The sequence below is a fragment of the Gadus morhua genome, chromosome 2, assembly GCF_902167405.1.
Source record: "Gadus morhua chromosome 2, gadMor3.0, whole genome shotgun sequence".
NCBI classification, from domain to species: domain Eukaryota; kingdom Metazoa; phylum Chordata; class Actinopteri; order Gadiformes; family Gadidae; genus Gadus; species Gadus morhua.
The window spans coordinates 19,081,429-19,090,634 of NC_044049.1; the positions used below are offsets into that span (position 1 = coordinate 19,081,429).

General features: G+C 46.9%; 1 long non-coding RNA gene across 1 annotated transcript; it reads right to left on the minus strand.

The window, feature by feature from the left end:
- Positions 1 to 5,654: 5,654 nt before the first annotated feature.
- Positions 5,655 to 6,667, minus strand: LOC115556835 (uncharacterized). Its single transcript, XR_003979128.1, has 3 exons — positions 6,160 to 6,667; positions 5,946 to 6,023; positions 5,655 to 5,811 (listed from the first exon to the last, which is right to left on the minus strand). It is a non-coding gene; the product is annotated as an uncharacterized LOC115556835 (long non-coding RNA).
- Positions 6,668 to 9,206: the final 2,539 nt, after the last annotated feature.

The following is a 9,206-nucleotide window of genomic DNA, read 5'->3' on the forward strand; positions in this document are numbered from 1 at the left end:
AAGACCCTGCGTTTGTTGTAAACTACCCTAAGCCGTTTAAACTACAGTAGCGTTTTTAAGCAGAAACCTAGTCTTATCTCGCTGGATGGTATCTACTGTGGTGGTGATGTCGAGGGTTTGAGGCCGTTGGTTGACAAAATCATCCAATAGACATTTCAGTGTCTGCTGGGTGACCACTGCAGCATTTGCCGCATTTAAAGTCACCCCTTTGCTTTTGACGACAGACTTGTGGTGACGGGTGTGGTATGCATAGCTTTTAGGACCTGTTGAGACATATTCGCTAATGTAATCCTCCTGTTCGGTACCATACAGATCACCATCATTTATCTCGTCGGTCAAGTCGCCCAGATAAGGGCCTAAAGGGGGTACCCAATCACCCTCCTTAGAAACAAAAATGATGCTGTCTGTGTCACAATAGAGGACACGTTCCTGTAGTTTGTCTAGAAGATCGTAGAGCATGAGCCTGGCATGGGCGGTAGTCACAGCCCCCACAATCACGTTGACATCCCGCGCCCTTGCGAGACGTGCATCTACGTGTTTCCATTGTACAAGGGCCACAGCATCAGAGATAAAGCAAAAGTGACTAATGTGATAGCTGTCGCTAAACATGAGCTGAGTGAACCTTTCAGGTTCAGAAATTAGCTTGCAAGTGGGTAGGTCTGGGCGTAGTGAAAAGCGACCCCACAGACTGTTTAGAATCAACTTGTTGCAATTACGCATGGCCTTGTTCACACACATGTTGTCGCTATCCAGCAGTATGCCTTCCTTTGCCAGGTAGTTTTGCACATACACCCGCTGTTTCTCCGCAGTATCCACTGTGCTGGGGTATCCTGAAGCCTCCTGTTTACGCTTGAGAAACGTTTTGACATACCCTTTAAACAGAGTCTCTGACCGTTTGGGGTAGTGCCACACGTCATGCATCTGGATTAACACGTAGCCCATTTCAACTGCTTTTTGTAGCTCAAAAGTCACCCAGGTGCCTGTCAGAGCCCGTTCATCGTTGCTGTGATGACACGCGGCTGTCTGATTGAGCTCAGCGGCACATGTACCACAGAGGGGAAACATCAGCTTCCCATGACACCTGTAAGGGAGCACAGGATGGCAAAGACCTCTGGGGGGCAACACAGTGCATTTGATGATGCCGAAATACCCATCCAAAGGACCAAAATTCCTGAAAATGATCTGGGGGTGCCCTACAGGATAAGGACAGCGAGCCTGTACTGTGGGGTAGAGAGAGGTAAAGTCATAGTAGCGTATTTTCTCACCGGGCTCGGCCTTGTGATACATTTTGATGGCGTTGGTGCGACCCCCATAGAGAGAGTCGCGAGGATCAATCCTGGGTTGTATCTTCAGAGTAGCCAAGAATGCCTGCACTGCAAGCATTGGTCTTTTTTCAGACGGTGCCACTCACACTCCCACATGACCACGACTCTTAAACCATGATCTCTTTTGAGAGCCTTGACTTTGAGGTGAAACTGCACCCACAATTCGCCATAGGTCTTCTTGAGGACAGGGTTCTGGTGTCCAGCGTTGTAACAATGTTCACACCCATGATAAAAGCATCCTGCAAATTCATAGGCTGTGTTTATAGACGGGGCATGTCCGTCTAGGAAGAATGGCCCATATTTAGCCTCTCCATGGTTGAGAGCATGCCGAATCTCCAGGCTATTGGAGCGGGATAGATATTCAAGCCACTGGATGGATGCACATGAGAACGACTTTTTCTTTTTCCTATAGACCCCCTCGTAGGTCAATGCCAGGACGTTTTTCTTCAAGAACGACTTTTTGAAGGTGGCCATGCACGCCGAAGCCAGGGTGGCATAGGCCAGGGGGTCTATATTGGCACACTCTATGAAATTTTCCCTGTAGATCCCACACGCTGTGTACAGGATCATCACATCGTTGACACAGTAGCTGTTTCTGAAAGTCAAATTTTTTGTGTCGTACAGATCTGTACCAAATAGCGAAATCTGTCTTTTGATCGCTAGTCATGGAATCATAACCATAATATGAGATCTCAGGGTAGGCACCGACATAAGACTCGTTGGCCCGTGTGTTGAATTTATGAGGAAAATAACCTTTTACCATATCATCAAAATCCAACGCCTCCGGTGCATTAGCCAGTCGCATGGGCAAAAAGCTAAACGAGTCGACCCATCTCTGCTGGTAGGCGTCATCACGCATCAAAATGACTCTGCTACCCTTCATGACTAAAACGGGTTTAATACCCTGCTTGGTCATGTAGTCCAGGACGATATAGTTATCAAAGCCCGACGCATTGTGTGCCACAAATGTATACAACGTATACTCCCCTGTTCTGTAGCGTTTCACAAACTCTCTTACACAATCTAGACCGGTAGCATACCATTCTATGCCTTCAGACGTAATAGCCGCCACACAGTTTGCTTCGTGACGACCATCATGCACGCGCGTTTCGAAATCATAGTATATGTATTTATTAGGCGGAGCGTCGTCATCATCGTCATCCGATGGACCACCCCTGCGTTTCTTTTTCTTTTTCTTGTCGTACGGCTGGATATAGCAATCATGTACTCCCTCTTCGGGCATCGGCTCCCCACACTTACGACACTTTGCATCGCTGCATACATGACCATTAGCGTCACCCTTCTCCTCCTCCTCCTCCTCCTCCTCCCCCTCCCCCACCCCCTTCTTCTTCTTCTTCGGTATGATATACTGTCTACAACAACGATCGCAGTATTTGAGCTTTTCACAAGGTATCATGTCATGTTTGGCAGAATGCTTCTTGTGTGTGTTGTAGCAGACCTGCGAGCGGCATATACGACTGCAGTCCTTGCACTTTATCGTACGACCTGCTAGTCTATCGCACACTGTCAGACACACATTGCAATGGATCGGGCATTTGTGGAATAGAATTCCCTCATGGGCCTTGTAACAATATTCACACACATATCCCGTACCAAAGAATGCCGTTCTGTTCTCTATGCAATGGTAATGGTTATCATGGAGGTACAGCCATACTGTTTTAGGATGCTGGGCTGTATGTGTCTGGAACATCTCCAGCTTCCTGAATGTGTCATTATGATGAAATATCAGGATTTTAACATCTAGATGTCTCTCAAATTTGGATACATCCGAGAAACCCACAGAGTGATCCGGGTCAAACCCCAGATCACTGTGTAATTTGCGAGCCGCCTCCAAATTAGTCTCTTCGGACGCTGTGTCACCCCCGGTTACCCCTTCATGCAGAAAATGTGTCATGCATAGTGAGAAACACAAATTGTTATGAGTATTACTCGGGGTGTAGAGACTTAGCTTCTTCTTGTATATGATTTCATCATAGGGAATGTTTTTTAACTTCAAACGTGCCCCACCCCGCTTGTTGTGGACCCCTGTGACCACCAACTCTAGCACGTCATCCGTCAGACCTGTGTCGTTACTTTGCATGACTTGGCTAATATGGTCCATAAACAAATCCGCATTGTAGTCGTCACCCGATACGAGCACAGTCTGTACATCAGAGGCCAATGAAGGGCCTCTCAGCACCACGTTTAAGACACTACCATCGGCTGAACTTTGTGAGCAGCTCGTTATGACACCCGACAGCCTCTCCCTGATCAAATCAGGGACCTCCTGTAAATTTGCAAGGGATATACTTCTCAGATCAATGGCCTGTCTAACCTCAAAGCCGTTAAAATGGGGAAATAATCTGGTATGCAACTCGTCATTATCTTCCCCCGTTACAGCAGGCACAGGTGTACCATCATCAGCATCAGCAGCACCACCATCACCGTCACCACCACCATCACCGTCACCACTGCCATCACCATCAACATCACCACCACCATCGCCTCCTCCCACGCCACCACCATCACCGCCACCACCGCCACCGCCCACCACGCCACTACCGCTACCGCCCCCCACGCCACTACCGCCACCACCCCCCACACCGCCCCCACCGACCTGTATATTCGACTCTATAGGGACCCCTGCCACAGCCGGGGGGTCCTGAAAACCCTCGCCAATCCCTTCATCACATTGCGACCCATGCAATACATCGATCTGCGCTGATATGTATAGACTCTCTTGTGCACTATCCAACCACCCCCCGACAGCGTTAAGTACCTTTCGTGTGTTTGCCCCCGCATACAACACACCCCTAGTGTCTAAATCTCCTGGCGCCTCTAGCCCCACCATCTCATCTAGACCTGATTCGTTCGAAACATTTATCTGTGCTGCCTGATATAGAGCATTAGCCATGCTATGCCCCCATGCATCAGCTGCAATTAACACACGCCTAGTTCTATCTAAGCCAACACACATTTCCCGCATGTCTAAACAACCTTCTGCATACATGCCCCCACCCCCCACATGTCCTACGGCCGACAAATGAGACGTATCGCCGGTTGCGTCATACCTCATTGCCATCTCTTCAAGTTCTAAATCCATATTGCTACCCCCACTATCAGATCTACGCCGTCTCTTGGGATTACCGTCTATAGATTTGAATTTCCTTTTTCTAGGGCTAATGGCGTTATGCATAGTGTACAGCTATAGTTTTTATGCCAATAGATGGAAAAAAAATAAAATAAAAAAAATATATATATATAAATAATAATATTTAAAAAACAAACAAAAAAAAAAAAAACGTTAAGTAGTCAGGTATTAAAAGAAAAAAAGTTTTATTACATGCAGTTTAAAACAAAAGATACCCTCTCCATGAAATAAAAGAAAAAAACATTAAAAAACAAAAATAAAATAAAATCAAATAATAGCATTCATCGTAAGCTTTGCTAGTGTTTCATTAATCACAGACATCTCGGTACTCATTGCCCGATAGGCATTGACGTTGGCTTCGCTAGCAGATTGCATTAACCAGAATTTTCGAGCGGTTTTAGCAGCTCTTAACCCCTCTTGCGCGTTAATTCTCACTATGCCCTGCGTGTTGACACGCACAGCTGCCACGGCATCCAAATGCTTACGCTGAAGGGCAACGATAGCACGACCATTACTGGTCTCAGTGTTTGGGGATTCAGCAGTCATACGATCACGCACAATCTCGGCCCTGAGAGCCGTGAAGGACTTCTTCGTCTGTTCTTCGAGCTTCTGATATATACTGTCAACACGTTTACCAGCCTCCACCCCCAGTTTACGCTGACGAGCAATGCCTAAGGAGTTTACATCTACCGACGCAGTTAACACAGCTAGTTTATCAGCAAATTGTTTACGCCATTTATCACCTTGCACCCCTGCATGGTGTTCATCAACAGCAATTGCGGGACCGGCTGGTAGCCTCGGCACCGCTACCTCATGAGCGATGGGACTCACGGTGCACGGGGGGTCGCTGATAGGGTCTTGAATGGCTTGTAGGGGTCCAGATGCAGGATCTGCAGGCTGATGGTGTTGTACAGGCTCTGCACTGGTGGTAGCCTCTACGGATGTAGCTGGAGAGTCGATCCACTGCGCAGTAGTGAAGTCGATATGTTCCAACAACGATGAAGTCCAGGACGAGATGTCGTCAAGACCAGCCCAATCGTCGGCGGTCAGCTCTGGTGGTGGCGCACACTGGGGATCTCCATGGGCTGCTTGTAATAGAAAAAAAAGAAAGAAAATAAATCAGTATCAATCCCATCATAATCATTACACTCTATAGAATATATACATGCTTTTTTTTCATTGAATTTCCTACCTTTTTATAAGGAATTTGTAGCTGTTCTATGGCCAGTGGTGAACAGGGTATAGCCACCACTACCCCCGCCGATCTTTTCAAATTCTTCTTGGACAGTCGATTTGGTCCGGGGGTTCGCTGAATGACATTGGCCTCGATAGGTACTAAACGTGGATCAAAAACAAAATACAAGAGTATTCGGGGTTAGGTTTGGTTGTTTTAGATGTTAAATTAATATATAATTTATTTTGGTAATACACCTATAGATATATTAATGGCGGACGTATTAACAACTTACCAAAACTACCGCTTGTCAGCACATTAGTCTGGTCTGCTAGAATCGGTCTTTGAATGTTGAGCCGAATATCAGGCAAATCTGTTACACATTGGAAAAACACAAATGTAATCTTTGTTCTACATGAATATACCATAACTAATAATAATAATGATAGAGTGAGTGTTATGGAACTATATATTACACGCTGCTATAAAAAACAAAACAAAAAACATACTTCCACGTGGACCCTGCTGCTGTTTCACGCTCTCGCCTCCGGCACCGCAATTCGCTGTGAAGTAATCGCAGCTACGGTCAGATATAAACAGCTGATTCACATAGACATAGTCATAATATAATCATGATACACTCATATGAATACTTACAGTCAGTCGGCATAGTTGTGCAGGACGGATCGCTGTTTTTTTTTTTTTCTTCCAACTGCTACGACGCGTTTACTAACTTAGAATAGCGTGTCTAACGTCAGGGTCGGAGGTCGTACGCTCCCGTATCACGGGGCCCCGTATATTTATGCCTGATAGCAGTCCCTCGGTAGACATTCACACCTAAGGCCCCGACGTCATAGACGCCTGTCCAATAGGTACTGGACCCACGCACACGTAGGTACCACAGGCCTACGCCCACTCAACGCATCATAGACAGACAATCTACTAATGGTAAAATAAAGTTGATCCAAATACACCATGTTAGATGAAAATCACTAGAATATCTGTTAATAATAATAATAGATTCAATTTTATATAGCGCTTTTCACGTACTCAAAGCGCTTAATAGTATCATGATATCACCTAATATATTGGCAATGTGTACCACAGTCCGTATCTTCACTATGCTAGTTCTATGGACCGTTGGTGAACCCTCCTTTTAATCCTAATATAAATATATCTATAAATATTTATATATATCTATAGTATATATAAGGATGATTACGGATATGTTATCGGTACCCCCATTACTATATATAAATGTATCTGCCGGTTTCGTAAAATAGTAGGGTAGATTAAAAAACACATTAATACGTTACACACACATACACACACACACACACACACACACACACACACCCACACCCACACCCACACACACACACACACACACACACACACGCATACACTAATCAGACCCACATACACACCCCTGCCTATACAGATCCCGCACCCCAGCGACCCCTGCAGGTCCACCACAGTCATTACACCTGTCATCCCTACACAATGGGTTTTTTATGTTTTATGACCCGTCATAAAACATAAACAGGAAGTGGCTCTTGTGAATAGGGATACCCCCCTCCACCCCCACCCTCCCCAACCGGAAGTGTGTTCAGATAGGAATGGACCCAAACAGCATATAGTATATACTACTCGTATCACCCTCCCACCTCTCTCCCCAGCAGCATTGGGATGGGCCTATCTCACAACTTCCTGGTTCGGCGTTCGATTTTGCCTTCACCGGGTAAAGTGACTTCCGGTCGCGTAGTCCATGATATTTGACAATGGCGTGGTCAAAAAACAAAAGCTTCTGTTGTGTACCTCTATGCGCCAATTCAAAACAAAAACAACCGTATTTACATTTCCACGACTTCCCAAATAATACCCAATACAGCAGTGGCGATCAGACGGAATGAAGGAGTTAATTTCGTCCATTCTTCTTTTGTTCCACCGACGGTCGCCTCTTGGGTCCCTTATCAGTCGATTGATCCATGATGAATGCAACAATTGCCTCGCAACTGGCTGTTCATATCTAGCCGGTATCATGTTTGGGTGTGTGTCTGTGCCGTAAAGCATTTTCGAAACTACAATCTGACTACATTTTCGAGGATACTTCCCCTGCGTCACATCCGGATTGTGTCGGTCCGAACAGAGCAAGTTGCATATGCGCTTTTTCACCGGAGAGGCGACATGGGTAAATGACACACCCACCAATCGACCCAGAAATGGATGCAGAACCATCAGCATAACTCTCAACCTGCATACTTAATGTAATTTTGGCTAAAAAAGTTGCATAGTGGGCCTTTAACATCGTTATAAAAAATGTATGTGACTAATAAGGCCCATCTTCGAAACATCACCCCCATCAACATCCTCCTCATCACCCCCCATCACCCCATCACTCCCCCCCCGACCACTCCCCCCATCACACCCCCCCCCATCATCACCCAGCCCATCTCCCATCCAATTCACCCCCATCAAGTTTATACCCACACATGTATTTCGGTTTGCTGCTGTGTGTGTGTGTGTGTGTGTGTGTGTGTGTGTGTGTGTGCGTGTGTGTACATGTGTGTGCGTGACCATGTATGTGTGTGTGTGTGTGTGTGTATGTGTGTCTGTGTATGTGTGCGCTGTGGGTCTACAGCAGAAGAACATGATAAAGGCTCTCGTCTCGGACTACAAAGCCGATTGGCTGAGAGAGAAAGAACAGGAGGATGGGGGCCGGGCGGAGTGTGCTCCTGTGGTTCAGCTACCTGCGGGGGGCCCCTGGGGGATGCTTCAGGAGGGGTGCGTTGTCATGGGAGACGCACACACAGACGTATAGCCCAAACACACACACACACACAGACACAGACACACCGAACACACGTCGAACATATCCACAGACACACACACACTGAACACACACACACAAGAAACACACAGACACACAGACCCACTGAAACGCACACTCGCACCGAACACAAAAAACACACGCACAACACACACACACACAGCGAACACACACATGCACACCCAACACACAAACACAAACGCGCAGGATATGGTGAATAAATAAACACAAAGGCACATCATAATGGAAGTTCATGAAAAAAATAATCCCTGCTGCCAAAGCAGCGACGGAAAACAATTATGACAGCCCGCCCCTCCAATGCAGACGCGGAAACAACAAAGCGTCATGTTCTCCCTCCCACCTCCATCCCTCCTCTCCTCCTCTCCTCCCTCCCTCCTCTCCTCCATCCCGTCCCTCCTACCTTCTCACCTTCTCTCCTCCCTCCCTCCTCTCCACTCCTCCCTCCCGCCTCCATACCCCCCCCCCCTCGAGAGGTCCACCAGGCCCTCCATCCCGAGGGAAATCTCCAGGTGAACCTCCAACAGCCCCCTGATACTAAGCAGGCCCACCATCACATGTGTGTGTCTGCCTGTGTGTGTCTGAGGTGGCAAGATTGAGCTGGGATTGGTTGTGTATCTTCCCCCCCCCCCAAGTGTATTCCCCAGCGTGGGCTGGTGAGACATGAGGGGGTCATGATTTATGAATGTAAACGATGCTACAAGCTTT